At 43.9% G+C, this 14,911-nt stretch overlaps 1 protein-coding gene across 3 annotated transcripts in view; it reads right to left on the bottom strand.

Moving 5' to 3' along the window:
* The window catches only part of DGKG (diacylglycerol kinase gamma), a 211,890-nt gene extending 197,224 nt beyond the window's left edge, over positions 1 to 14,666 (bottom strand). For all 3 annotated transcript variants that reach the window (XR_006818085.1, XR_006818086.1, XM_046003528.1), the window contains exon 1: positions 14,402 to 14,666. The gene's annotated coding sequence lies outside the window, so the exon portion shown is untranslated. The remainder of the gene's footprint in view (positions 1 to 14,401) is intronic.
* Between the last annotated feature and the right edge of the window lie 245 nt (positions 14,667 to 14,911).

The raw sequence follows: 14,911 nt of genomic DNA, 5'->3' as shown, positions 1-14,911 counted from the left end.
GGGGAGGGGCAGAGGAAGAGGAGAAGCAAACTTCCCACCGAGCAGAGAGCCCAATGTGGGTTTCTATGTCAGACTTGATCATGGGACTCCAGGATCATGACCTGAGCCGAAGGCTGATGCTTAGCCAACTGAGTCACCTAGGAGTCCTTATTTTTTTAGTGTTTTTGTTTGTTTGTTTTTCTTTTTGTTTTAAATTTTAAGTGGGCTCCACACACAGTGTGGGGCTTAAACTCATGACCTTGAGATTAAGAGTTGCATGCTCCACCAACTGAGTCAGCCAGGTGCCCCCTCCACATAATTTTAAAACTGGATCCACACAATTATTTAAACATCTCTTTTTAAGTTGGCTTCAGTACTAATCCTCTACCTATTATAACATTACCTTCTCCACATACTGGATTTGATTCTTTTCTGATTTGTGAAGGCCATGGTTTCCTGCCCTCTTAAGAGCATTCCAGTCTCCTAAAATATTTTCTTAGGTCCAGCTGGAGAAGCTCATTTATTTTCATTCTGTATGCTATACTTTGCTCCTTTATCTTGTGTTTTCCTTAGTTCCTATCTGTTTTACTCTTTACTCATTCTTAGAGAAGGAAGCATTCTACAGGTTTGATGCTTGTCAAATAACAGGTCTTGGGTCTTGTTCTCACTGAATGCTGAATTAACAGAGGCAGGTGGATGTGCACACATCCCAGGCTACATCAACTTTCTAGAATATATTATCCTAGAGAAATTCTACTTGAATTTTATATTTTCCTCTTGGTGCCAGGACAAGTTCTACTTTTTGGAATGTATCACAAGGGTTACAAATCATCTAAATTTCCCAATATTTTATAAATGTTTTAACATATATATATATATATATATATATATATATTCATTCTAGAATGTGAAATCCACTGCATATATATCCATTGCATCATATTCCTTTTATCCTTAAAATTCTTTACATACTCATTCGGTTTTGTCACTCACTGTTTTGAAGATTGATAGAAATATGTTGTTTCCCACTGTGATTGTTTTGACAATTTTATTCTATATATTTTACTATTTATATTATTTAGAATAAGAGTATTCATGGGTATGCCTTCTAATGGGTTATATCTTTTAGCCACAGTTAACGCACAATTTTACTTTGTCTAATATTAATATTACTCTCCTTTCTTCCTTTGGTTTGCATTTTCCTGGTATATTTATATCTTTCCTTTTTTTCTCTCCTTTCTGTCCCACTTTGTTTTAAACAGCATATATTTAGAATTAGTTTTTGCCTGATCCATGTCTCTTTGTCTTTTAATAGAAACAATTAAGCCATTCACACTTAATGTGATAACACGTTTGACCTCACTTCCATCCTCTTATTTTATACTTTCTTTTTTTATGTTCCCTTGCTATTTTCTTTATTAGTTTTTAATCTTGGCCTTACCAGTCCAAATCTTTCTCCTAATTTTGAAGTTAAATATGACATTTCTACTCTTATATTCATCTACTCTCTATCCTTTTTAAAAATGTATTTACTATTTGATGTCTCTCAGCACAAAATAAGTGCTTTAGTACTTCAAGCATTTTTGTTTTTCTGGAGTGATCTGAGTTTTTAGATCCAGATTACTATCATTAAATTTCTTATTAATCTTTTTAACTAAGAATTATTTTTGACAGTTGCATTATTTTATAACCATATTAATAAAGTTTAAACATTAAATCTGCTCTGATTTTATTGTTTACCTATCTTTTATATCACTCATCTCCATCCCCCAATTTTAATATTCATTAATTTCCCTGTTGGTCAGAATATTTTGAATACTTTTTCCACTAAAGGATTTTGGTGGTCTACTTTCTGTGTATTTCTTTTGTCTGACAAGACCTTTTTTCCCCTCATGTGGTACTGAATACAGTTCTGGGTCACAATTTTATTACCTTAAAACTCCATAGCTATATATCAACTTCCTTCTAACATTTACAGCTACAAAATATCTGACACATGCTTATTAAAGATACTGTTTCTTTTCCTGATTGCACACCAATAGATTCTTGTAAATCTTATAAATTAGCAACATCCACCAGAACATATCTTTAATTTTCCCTGATACACAATGAATATTTTGAATTGAAATCATAAAAATATTTCTCTATACTTTTTATGGCTCATCTTCCATTTTCTCTTCTCCTAAAAAATTCCACATTTTAATATTTAATGTGTTGAATTATAGCTTCCATTTTTTTCACTCATTAGTTTTGTTTCTTTTTTAAAAAAGATTATTTAGAGAGAGAAAGATACAGGACATGTGGTGAGGGGAAGGGGGCAGAGGGAGAGGGAGAGAAGCAGACTCCCCACTGAGCAGGAAGCCCATCTCCAGTCTGATCCCAGGACCCTGAGCCAAAACAAAGAGTCAGTTACTTAATCCGTTGCGCTACCCACACATCCCTTTTGGTTTCTTTCTTTATGTATTTTTTATCAAAACTGTGAGAATTTATGCTCATCTTTTTTGCTCTGCATTGTTCTAATTAATGTCCATGCTTCCATTACATGCATTTAATTCTGCAAAATATTTTTCATTTTAAAGAAAGAAAGTTTCCTAATCTCAGATTGCTTTCTTTTGATAGTTCCTGTTAACATTCTTCGGAATCTGTCAATAGAACTTGGACTTTTTTTTTTTTTTAAGTTTTCTTCTTTTTTTTTTTTTTTCAATAGTGTCTATTTTACAGGGAGAAATTAGTTTTACATTCTTAGATGTCTCCCTTCTTCTGAACCGCTAAATACTGTTTTTGTGAGCTTTGATGATGTGTTGACTATGAGTGAATCCCATGGCCCATCAACATGTGTGTTGGCCAGAGTGTGTCTGAGGAGAAACTAACATGATTGAGATGCTGAGGTGGTGCTTCCCATCATCAATGTGGCTAGCACTGCTATCGTCCCTTGCCATATGCATATGTGTGTGTGTGTGTGTGTGTATATACATACACATATATACATACATATATACATAAACACACATATAGATACACATAGTATTTATATATGTAACATATATAACATATAAAATATATTACGATATATATTAAAATATTATATATATGTTTTAAAATAGTGGCAAAATATGCATAATATAGAATTTATGTTTATTTATGGTGGTAAAATATACATGACATAAAATTTACCACTTAACCATTTTTAAGTATCCAGTTCAGTGGCATTAAGTACATTTATACTTTTGTGTAACTACCACCATCATCCATTCACAGAACTTTTTTCATCTTACAAAACTAAAACTCTGTACTACTACATAGTAACATCTCATTCTCCCCTTCCCCAGCCCCTGGAAACCACCATTCTACTTTCGGTCTCTACAGAGTTTGACCACACTAAATACCTCCTATGAGTGGAACCATACAAGTGTACATCATTTTGTACACTGTATTTTTTGTACTGGTTTATTTCACTTAGCAAAATGTCATCAGGGTTCATCCATGTTGTAGCAAGCATCAGAATCATTCTATTTTAAGGTTGAATAACACTCCGTTGTAGATATATACAACATTCTGTTTATCCCTTTGTTCATCAAAAGACACTCAGTTGCTTCCACCTTTTGGCCACTGTGAATAATGCCGCTATATATTTAGGTGAATGACTATCTCTTTGTGTCCTTGCTTTCCATTCTTTTGGGTATATCCAGAAGTGGAACTGATGGCTCATATGATATTCCTATTTTTAACTCTTTGAGGAATCACTATACTATCTTCCATAGTGGTTACACCATTTTACATTCTCACCAACAGTTCTCACAACAGTTCTCACAAGGGTTCCAACTTCTCACATTGCCATCAGTTGTTTTCTTTTTCTTGTTTTTGTTTTTGTTTTTTTGAGAATAGCTATCCTAATGGCTACAAAGTAGTATCTCATTGTGGTTTTGCTTTGCATTCCCCTAATGATTAGTGATGCTGCGCACCTTTTCATGTACTTATTGGCCATTTGTGCATCTTCTTTGGAGAAATGTTTTTCAAATCCTTTGCCCATTTCTTACTTGGATTGTTTGGGGGTTTTTTGGTTGAGTTTGTGGAGTTCTCTATAGATTCTGAATATCAACCCACTTTCAGATATACAATTTGCAAATAATTTTCTCCCATTTTTTGTAGCCCATCATTCTTCCTGTAGAGATGTTGTGAAAATTCTTCTAGGAGTTCCTTCTTTTTGATCTGTAGGCCAACTTTTCCTTCCACTCTGGTGACTTACGGATTAGTTGAGCTTTCCCCCAATACTCTTTATCATGGACTGCTGTCAAAATTTCTGACATATGGATTACACTGATATCCTTTTCTGTCTGTCAGTACTATAATAAATATCCTCAAATATCTATATACTAATATGATCAAATGATAAATTTGATAATTTGATAAATTTGATAAAATTGATAAATTTCATCAAATATGATAAAAAATTAGGGGAGTAGGTATGAGTTAAATGTGTTTTCTTCACTTCCCATTTTTATCTTTTTTTTAAATTTTTTTTTAATTTTTTATTTATTTGACAGAGAGAAATCACAAGCAGGCAGAGAGGCAGGCAGAGAGAGAGGAGGAAGCAGGTTCCCTGCGGAGCAGAGAGCCCGATGCGGGGCTCGATCTCAGAACCCTGAGATCATGACCTGAGCTGAAAGCAGAGGCTTTAACCCACTGAGCCAAAGCAGTATTTCTTCAAGGCAGTCTACCTACACCAGAATCACCTGAGTGCTGGTGAAAAATGCTGCTTCTGGGCCACCACTGCACATCTCTGAATCAGAATCTCTGATGGGAAAGTCACCATGCAAAAATCAAAATTCAAGAACTACGGGATTGAGCACTGCCTTGTGAGCACTTGGGAGAGAAAGCAATGATTCCCTGAACTAACCAAGGTTCACTCAGAAGTCATAGCAGGTGATTCTTAAGTCTTTTTGACAGGTATATTAGTTATGCAGCTCAGAGACAGGATATTTAACAAAGCTTCCCAGAAGCCTCTCAGGCATGAGGGAGAAATAACTGTTGAATGCAAAGACAGGGATAATGCGCAGACAAGATCATGACTGGAGTGCAGTGTCCAGTGTAGGTTCTGACATCCTCAAGAGGGCTTTTAGAGAAAATGTACTGCACTGAGGAGATTTACCAGAGAAGCTAAGGAATTAAAAACCCTGTAGAGGAATCACTGAGGGAACTTCTTGGTTAGCAGTGGTTCTTAACTCTGTTGAACGCTGGTGTCACCTGAGGATCCTTAAGAAAACTACTCAGGGGGCGCCTCAGGTGGCTCAGTGGGTTAAGGCCTCTGCCTTTGGCTCAGGTCATGATCTCAGGGTCCTGGGATGGAGCCCCACATCAGGCTCTCTGCTCAGCGGGGAGCCTGCTTCCTCCTCTCTCTCTCTGCCTGCCTCTCTGCCTACTTGTGATCTCCCTCTCTCTGTCAAAAACATAAAAAAAAAAAGAAAGAAAGAAAAAGAAAACTACTCAGGCCCAGGCCCTGACCCCAGACCAATTCAATTAGCATTTCTAGGAGTGGAACCCAGAATTGTTAGGTCCACAGTGTTCTCCAGGTGATTTTATATTCCACCAATGTTGAGAACCACTGGTCTGGAGAAGAGGACCTTGATTATAAATCTGTGAAGCTCAAATGCAGCAGAGGAAAAGAAGCATTTCAGGAAAAAAAAAAAAATCCACCCTTGACCATGCACCTGGCAGAAGGGACACTGAAGGTCTAGCTGAGTCAGCAGATGGCTACTGGCACAGCTTGCCTATCAAGCCCAGACTCTCAGTTCTGTGAGAAATGTCCTTCCCTTACTGAAGAGGCATGGGTCTCCTTGACATGGATCTTTCAGACACTGGCAGTACATATATATCAAGATAAATGGAAATCGACTCCCATGATTTCATCAGCTCTTGTGGTTTCACCTACCACTTAGAGTGATGATTCCCTAATCTGGGTTTCTAGCCACAGAGCTCATCTATCAACCACATCTCCACCTGGATCTCTCACGGACACTTCAAATGTAGCATGTCCCAAACTGACTCATTACTTAACCCTATCCTGTTCCTTGGTTCTCGTGATCAATGGAACCACTACCCTTCCAGGCACACCAGGTGGAAGCCTGGGAGCTACCCTTGGTTCATTTGCCTCCCTCACTATACTCACATCCACTTAATTATAGGTTCTTTCCTGATTCTGTCCTTCCCTCTGTACCACCTTGTTTAGTCCTCATATTACCTAAATTCCCATGGAAACCCCTCCATGGACAGCCCCACTTTTTGTCTTCTCCCCTCTCGACATTGTAGTTGGAAGGACTGCTCTAATGTTAAAATCTGGCCATGTCACTTCCCACTTAAAATTTGCCAGTGGCCCTCTGCTGTCTACCAGGAAAGATCCACATTCTTTTATTTGACAGACAAGCCCCTCCTGCCCACATTTCCAGCCTCATCTCCCAGCACTTCTTGAATCATGGCTTTGCTCCAGCAACACTGAACTGGAGACAAGAACTGCCTCTGAGCTTCTGCTTATGCTGTTCCATTACCCACACTCAGGATGTATTGCCCACATCCACTTCCTCACTTCAACCCATCCTTCAAATTTCAGCTAAAGTTCTTCTACTGCAAAAAGTAATGTCTGACCTCCTTGGTCTAATACCTTCCTAGGCTGGAGAGGTGACCCTCCTCTAAATCTCATCTAAACATAATGGTACATGGTATCTTTTTCTGGATCTGTCCCATCCAGCTCCTGGAAACGCAGTGGGTCCTGTCCCCAGAAACTACTCCCCTACCCATCACAGAGGGGATGTTCAGTATATATTTGCTGATTTAATGTTAGTCAAATGATTGGGTGAATCTCCTCAAGAATGTATTTGCCATTTGCATGATTTACAGATTAGGAACAATGGAAGCTTTGGAGCAAAGTGGAAATTTCCCCAGCTGTGGGAACATATAACTACTCACTTCCTAATGCTTGGGCAAGATCATTTTGTGATCAGCCAAAGGCTGCTGGACATCCAGGTATGAGAAAATGAAGGGGACCAACTTCCACCAGAGTGTGTCCTGGGGTCAGATTCTGGGGATCATGAACATATTTGTTGATGACAATCTGGCTTGAGAGAATGGGAAACTGGATGAGAACAACCACACCACTTCGCATTGGACTTCATGGATTCTGGAAGGAATCCTCTGGCCCTCTCAGAGACTGAAAGAGTTTTCTCTGGCTCCACTTTAACTGAAAGTCAGGGACACTGAGGCAGATGGTAAAGGGCTGTGGGTCACTGTCCCAGAGCAGAGAAGTGGAGAAATACAGCAAGGATTGAAAACATTTGGGCCAAACATTTCAAGCATTTCAGCATCTAAGGGTCAAAGTGGCCTTGCTGACCCCTGGTTACTTGGAACTTTCACATCAAATCAGCTACCAGGGAAGTGAAAGCTCAGTTTCTGTGTAGATGAAATACTGTTTGTGCCTTAAGTGAGGACCCAACTCTCCATGTAGACCACTAGAAGAGCATGGTGGGCCCAAATGGCCAGCTGGGCAGGTGGGTCTGGGGTTTGTCAGCAGCTATGTACCGCTGAGTTTTACCTGTCATCCCTTGTCTTGCCACAACAGACTCCTCTAGACCCCTTTCACCCCAAGGCTGAAAGAAGGCTGGGGATGTCTGTGCTGTCTCACAATCATGACTGGAATCAGGAGAGCTCGTGAATATGAGCCCCTGTTATCTTCTAAGTGTGGTACACATGCAAAGGATGACTGCTATTCTCATGATTTTTATTAATTAAAAAATCTTTTCTTACTTGAACCTTTTCTCTCTGTGCCCCTGTCCTGCCTTGAAGACATTTTGGCTCTATGTCCCACTTGGAAAACGAGAACCCTTAAGCTCTCTTATGTTCTCCTTTTAAATCACAATACCAGGAAAGGATCTTGAATTTTCACTGAGGCATCAATGACTTCAGAGGTTAATTCCAAGAGGAAAGTAGACATTTCTTTAAAAAACAAAACAAAACAACCCCAAAAAACAAAAAAACAAACAATGGCTGTGCTTCTTCAGAAATGAAGATGAAGAGTTGGAGTTATCCCCTGGGGAAGAGTGGGAGACCTCAGTTCTTATCAGATATGCAGGACACTCCATCTTTAGAAGGAAGCGGATTCCGCACTTGAAGACAAAGCCCTGGAATCGGGTACTCTCTAGGCTCCTTCCCTCATTTCATTTTCTATGATGCTAGGGATGCTTATATCTGCCTCAAACTAATCTAGGTCTTATGGCCTAACTGAATAATGCCCCAGGGTGCTAAGACAACATGCAACTGATATCATCAGACCACTCTCCTTAATCTGTTCAGAATCCAGAGTAAGGGATCCACTACCACCATCCTCACTGCCAACCACCATCGTTTCCACCACCGTCACTATGACTGACACCATCACCTCCAAGGCAGAGACAGTTCTAATTTTTTTCATGGGAGAAATAATATATGAAAATTTCTTAACTTGAGGGGCTGATGTTAATCCCAGAGAACATTCTGGAACAGATGTGGAATGAGACATTATGACTGAAGTTGTGCCCTCTAAGAACCAACAAGGGTTAACTGAAAGTAGCTTATGTTAGACTAGCAAAATAACCTCTTTGACAACGTAATTGGCAGGCGGATCAGGGAAATACCAATGATAAGAAGTATCTGAACTTAATCAAAACCTTGGATGAATTTTTGAAAAAGTTGAAGAAATATGGGCCGAATAATAGTAGGAAAAGTTGAACAAATTTTCTGAAAAGCTGCTGTTTACTTAATGAATGAACATCTACCTTGAGGGAGCAAATAGTGACATGCCTCAGAATTCCCGTGACGTTCATCATTTTTATTGATGACTTAGTTGAAGAGGTCACACTCATCAGATTTGGGGATGACAGGAAGCCAGCTGGAAGGGACAGTAAATACACTGGATAACAGAATCAAAGCTAGAAATATTTGGGCAAGTTGGCAAGAGAGACTAAACAAGACGAAATGAGTGACCGAGTTGAGTTGAACAGGATGAAATGAGTGATAAAAGCAAGGGCTCTATATTCAGGTCCCAGGTAGCATCTGTACGATGGTAGCACATGGGGGTATGCAGCAGGTGCTACTGTTTGAGAGGAAGTTTGAGAAAGAGTTGGCTTTTTTCATTTGGCACTAGACTCACCAGGTACTATTGGCTTAGAGTCCCAATTCAACCTTACAGTTTCAAAAAAAATATATGAAATGTAAAAGGAAGGCGGTAATAATCTCTACTTGGGACTAATTCAGCTGCCCTTGAAATTCTGTATTTTACTCTTTAAAAACAAGATGGGGGGGGGGGGGCGCCTGGGTGGCTCAGTTGGTTAAGCAACTGGCTTCAGCTCAGGTCATGATCCTGGAGAACCGGGATCGAGTCCCACATCGGGCTCCTGGCTCCAGGGGAAGTTTGCTTCTCCCTCTGACATTCTCCTCTCTCTCTCAAATAAATAAGTAAAATCTTAAAAAAAAAAAAAAAGAACAAAGACAGGGACAACTAAAAGAAGAATGACAATGATAGTGAAGACACTGATGCCAATGACTTATGAGGCAGGGCAGAGCAGCGTGAAGGGCACCGGCTAGGGAGGCAGGAGCCGGACTGGGCCATGAACTGGCTGTGAGATCCTAGCCAAGCCAGTATTTCCCTCAGAGCTGGTGACAGGCCTCCCTGAGGAGAAGCCTGGGTGGTGGTGGTTGGTTGGTCTGCCCTCCTCAGTTCTGGCCTTCTGGTCAGACCACAATACAGGTGGGTTCCTTTCTCCCTTGTCACTCATCCGGGGACAAGACCTCTGGAGCGCCCAGGAAAAATTTTGCACTCTTGAAATGCCACTAGCATTTGCAAATTATAGCAATTATTTCCCTCGGGAAGCCTTCAAAAATACCCTTCCTTTGTCTCCCTGGGAAGTGAAGCTGATGGCGGTTCACATCTCCAATACCACATACGACATTTACGGAGGCAGGAAAGAAAAACACCTAAGAGAACAGGTTCTAAAATCACAGGACTCTGAGTTAAAATGCAGCCTCCCCTACTAACTTCATGAGCATTTACTTAAGACTCCCTGAGACTCAGTTTTCCTGTCTGTACAACAGGGTTAATACCAGACTCAGAATGATGTGACAGTTAAGTGAGGCAATGCATATACAAAATATAGCACCATGTCGAGCACAAAGTAGGAGCCCAGTGAATAGTATACCTAATGTTACTACTCCATTTACCCAGCATCCCTCTGCTTGCTTTCTCCCCCCTCCCTCCCTCCTCTAGGCCAGGTACTGGCTGGTTATAGGGAATATGGTGGATTCACATCTCCTATCTGCACCAAGCTCACAACCCGACAACCACTGTCCAGATCAACTTTCTACTCCGAAGGCAATATTTTGCATCTGCATTTTCTAATGTGCTAGCTGTAAGTGGCATTTAAGTACTGCAAACGGGACTGACGTGACTGAAGAATGGAACTTTGAGTTTTATCCAATTTTAATGAATCACATGAAACGGAAATCATCCCATGTGGACATAGCACAGCTCTAGATACCTTCCTGGTACATTTCTGAGGCTGCCTAGTCTGAACAAATAAAAATGCATGGAGAGAGAAATGCACATAAAGCACCCAGGACACCACCTGGAAAATTCTCTTATTTGTTCATTCACCACATTCAATTGTCTGTGGTGCATAAGTTCTATCCCGGGGGCCGCGGTATGGTGAGAGCTCCCAGATTCGTGGGGGCTATGCAGAGCAGTGCGTTCACCATAGTGCGGGAAGTGTATGCACAGGTGCTATGGGTGAAGCAGAGAGAGGTCTCTAACCCAGATGGGTGAGCCGGGAGGGTGCCCCAGAAGGATGGTTTAAGATCTGAGCAGAATCTTGAATAGATTTCAGAGAGGGGAGCCAATGAATATTTATTCAATTTACAACAACAGGTTATATTCCAGGGCCATGAGACCCAGTGCTGGTGGCAGAGGTGGCCGTGGTGCAAACACAGTCTTAGTGAAAACTCGTAGCCTAGGGCCAATTTGTTGTCTTCAAACCCTTCCCCTTTGTGTCTTTTTTGTATTGCTTAATTTCATTGCTCTTCTGCAGCCACATCTTCTTTACCTGGGGGTATTTTTGGAGGGGGGGGGATGGTGTACACAACCTTATTTTTTTAGGGCTTTATTAGTAGTCACTAACCATAACTGATTTGCTGGAGGGAAGGGAGACAGATGAACTCTGTTACCTACAAGGTGACATCAACTTCCACTGTGATTTTGTTGTAGAATTCTTTTCCTTGGTATAAACAAAAGGCTCTGTGAATATGGCCAGTGTGTGAAGAAGCTGCTATGGACTGGCTGGGCTGGCTGAATCTGGCTGTGATAGAGATGCACTTTAATAGAAGTAAGGGTAATTCTCATGACATACATGGAGAAGTGGGTTCCTACACACTTTTGTGTATTTTACATAATGTTTGGTTTGCCCCAAGCTAATATGTGACATCTAGCCAGAGAATTCTGCCACTGACCATTGCTAACATGAAAGCAGGTACGGCTCTATATTGTATGGTTTCCATATGCACAGGGGTGTGTATACAGCTGGATGATACGTGTGATTCTTTCTCCCAGGAGGCCAGGGGGATGCTTGGGTGGTGTGGTTTGGTCCCAGGAGGCCCTGGTCTATTTGAGTCTGTAGAGGTCACTTGCGTTGACTGTGTCAGAGTCACCTCTGACGGATGGAAGTGTAAACTGGTGTCGCCTTTTCAAAAAGCAGCTTGTCCTATATATCAGGAGTCTTAAAACATTCATGCCCCTTGGCCCAGTGATGCTGCTTCTGGGAATCTATCCAAACAAAGTATTTGGAAATGTATGCCAAGTTATTTGTAGTTGCTAAATGGCTAATAGGTGTAATAATATACGGCCATGAAAATGATGTTCTTGAAGGACTTTGGCTACTAACACTAACTGAGGGGACAGGGAGAGCAGAGAAGCAATAGTTACAGAGGCCAGGCAATCACTCAGGACTCAGCCTGGGTTTAAATCCTGGGTCTACCACTTACTAGCTGTGTGGCAGGGGCAAGTCACCTGAATTCTATGGGGTTGGCTATAATACTTGCTTCAGAGAGTCTTCTGAGAATTAAATGACACAATGAATATAAAAGAATTAGCACCTAAAACATACATTTAGTAGATACTCAATCAATGTAGGCTTACTATAGGTTACATGATCTCAAGGCAAAAAAAAGGGAAAAAAAAAGGAAAGAAAAGAAATATGCCAATATAGTAACAATGTGGAAATTTAGTGGAGGAATTGTGGGTGGTGTTTGATTCTTTGCACACTTACCAACTTCCCCAGTTTTTTTCATTCAACAGTAAATGATTTTCACACTAAAAAAGTATATGTAACGATGGAACACAATAAGATTTTTACCACAACTCTCCCTTCTTCTTTCAAAGCAGGAGCAGGGGGCAGCCTCCTCCCCCAAGCACCAGCAGGAGACGAAACAGTTAATGCTTTGTGGGTTCTCCCCTGGCAGCGCCTCAGAGTTCAGAGCTGGGACTTCTGGGTGCCACCTGTTGAAAGTGCTCTGTGGTGAGTTGTGGAGAGTTGTGGGGGGAGTTGGAACTGGTGTCCCAAGGGGTTTCTCCTATCTCAGAAAGTCTAGATTTGAAGATGCTCTGGTATTTATCATTTTATTCCCATGTTTGATTGATCTGAACCAAACACTGAACTAAAAGTGTAAGGTGGGGAAGACTCCTCTATTGGCACCCCTCCCAGAAAAATACCTGAGATAATGCCTACAGTGCTACACATAAACCCTACCAGACACATAAACATCCAGGGTGACGGGCAAAGAGAAGACTTAGACCCCGAGTACAAGAGGGAAGTTAGCTTAGTTGCACCTGCTTTATTTAATGTGTATAATTTATATGCAGAATGTATTCTCTGGCAAGTCCAGCCCTTTTTAACACATCAAGCCGCAAAGTCCCTTTCCACGTTAATTAGGACACATCCCTGGAATGAGAGGATCATGATGCCCAAAGGTAGGGGTGTGTGCGTGTGTGCGTGTATGTACGTGACCAAAGCGTGATGACAACTGCCCTGACGATCTAATGTCCTTCACTGACAACGAGGGTGCCCTGTGCTCCAGCAAGTGGCTCTGGGGGCTGTATTTTACACAAAGCATCCCAGGCACCGAAATCACGGATTGGTTCTCCCCACTCGAACCCGAGGGCCAGTTCCCAGCCCTGTGTCCTGACCCTCGCCCCTCATCAGTTTCTACCGCCGGTGCACACCTCCGGACCCAAAATGGTGCCCCCCAGACCCCGAAGCGAAAGAACAACAAACAGCGCTGCCGGGCCCTCCCTGGACGGCGAGGTCACCGTATGCTAATGCAGTCCCTAGGAGCGGGCCGGGTAGGGCCGCGCCAGCCCGCGAGCGCGTCGGCGGGATCTCAGCTCTCCCGCGCGCCACTGCGGCGCAGCCACCCATCACCGCGCGCTGCAGCAGACCCTTGGCGGAGGGGAGGGGGAGTCGTGCCCGCCACGCTGAGCTCCGCAGCTAGATCGCTCACATCTGGAGACGCCTCCTCGCTCCTGTCCCAGGCTTTCCGCTGCAGCGGTGGCGGGGGTTGGGGAGGCGCGGCAGAGTCACCTGTAGGGCCTTCCGGAACTCCGCGGGCCCCCTCCGCTAATTCTAGCCCACCCACCCAAAGGAAGAAAAGGTCAGAATATTCGGGGTGAGGTGACGAGTGGAGTTTTGGAAAGCCCCACAGGTGATACTAGATGCGCGCCCTTCAAGACGCACACACACGGGCACACATGTTGTGACTCGGTCACCAAACAGGTCAGCTTTATATTCTCTCTGGACCCTCCTCTCCCTCCCTGGCTCATATTTGTCCAAGGTGTCTGTGTTCTCGCCAGCCTCCCTTCAAGCTCCCCTAGCTCAGAGGCTTTGCGGACTGTCCCGAAGTCCTGGAACCCCGCGGGACCGTCAGAGGCTTTGGCGGCCAGACGTTAAGAAAAGTGTCCCTGCTCCTCGCCGCCCTTGGGCACCCTGGCGCGCTACTGGCTACCAAGGAAGCAAGTATGTCTAGAAGGGGAAAATCTGGCCAGTTGCTGGAGCCAAGTACCGGGAGCAAGGCTGCCTCCCGCCTGCACACCTTTGGGGCGTGGAAGGTTTTCCCAGTCGAAGAGGTAGCCTATGACCCACCCGTGCCGCTCCCGCGTCCCCAGCCCTCCAGAGGGGCTTCTCCTCCCACAGGGGCTTTGCGGCAGGTGGCAGTGCCGGGGTGGGCACAGTGGCCTCGCCCGAGGGTCCCTTCCCTGGCCGCGCGACTGGCTCCCGCTCTGCCCTCCTTTCCTAAGTTGCGGCCGCCCGCGCCCGAGAGCCCCGAGCCCCCTCCGCTGCGCGGGCGGCTGTCTTACCTCACCATGCAACACTTGGTTGCGCGGTTCCCCGGGGCGCTCCTTCCTCGGGGCTTATTCCCTTACTTGGGAGGAAAGAGGAACCGAGAGACAGAAGGGGGACGGAGGCTGCGATCTGGACGCCTTCTCGCTGGCGTAGCCCTCTTAAGAAGGGAAGCAGCCCTCTCTCCCGGGAGGGCTCCGCGGAGCCCGGGCGGCCGCGCTGGGGCTAGGCAGAGCCGGGGTCCTGCGCCTGCCAGCGGATCCGCGGCCCCAAAGCAGTGCGTCCCGGCTGCCCGCTACTACGGCACTGCGGCGCCCCGCCCCTAGCCGCGCGGCGAGTCCGCCTGCCACTCTCCCGCGGAGCCCTGCCCCCGGGCGCGGAGCCCGCCCCGCATCCCCGCGCGCGCGCACACACACACACGCGCCACATACAAACACGCGCGCGCGCCTTCCGCTCACGCGTGAATGCGGATCCGCACGCAGTGATCACACGCGTCCTTTTGGTGCAACTTGGGCACGCGGGCGCTG

The sequence above is a fragment of the Meles meles genome, chromosome 4 (genome assembly GCF_922984935.1).
Source record: "Meles meles chromosome 4, mMelMel3.1 paternal haplotype, whole genome shotgun sequence".
NCBI classification, from domain to species: Eukaryota; Metazoa; Chordata; class Mammalia; order Carnivora; family Mustelidae; genus Meles; species Meles meles.
Note: the sequence above shows the minus strand (reverse complement) of the source record. Positions and strands in the feature narration are given on the sequence as shown.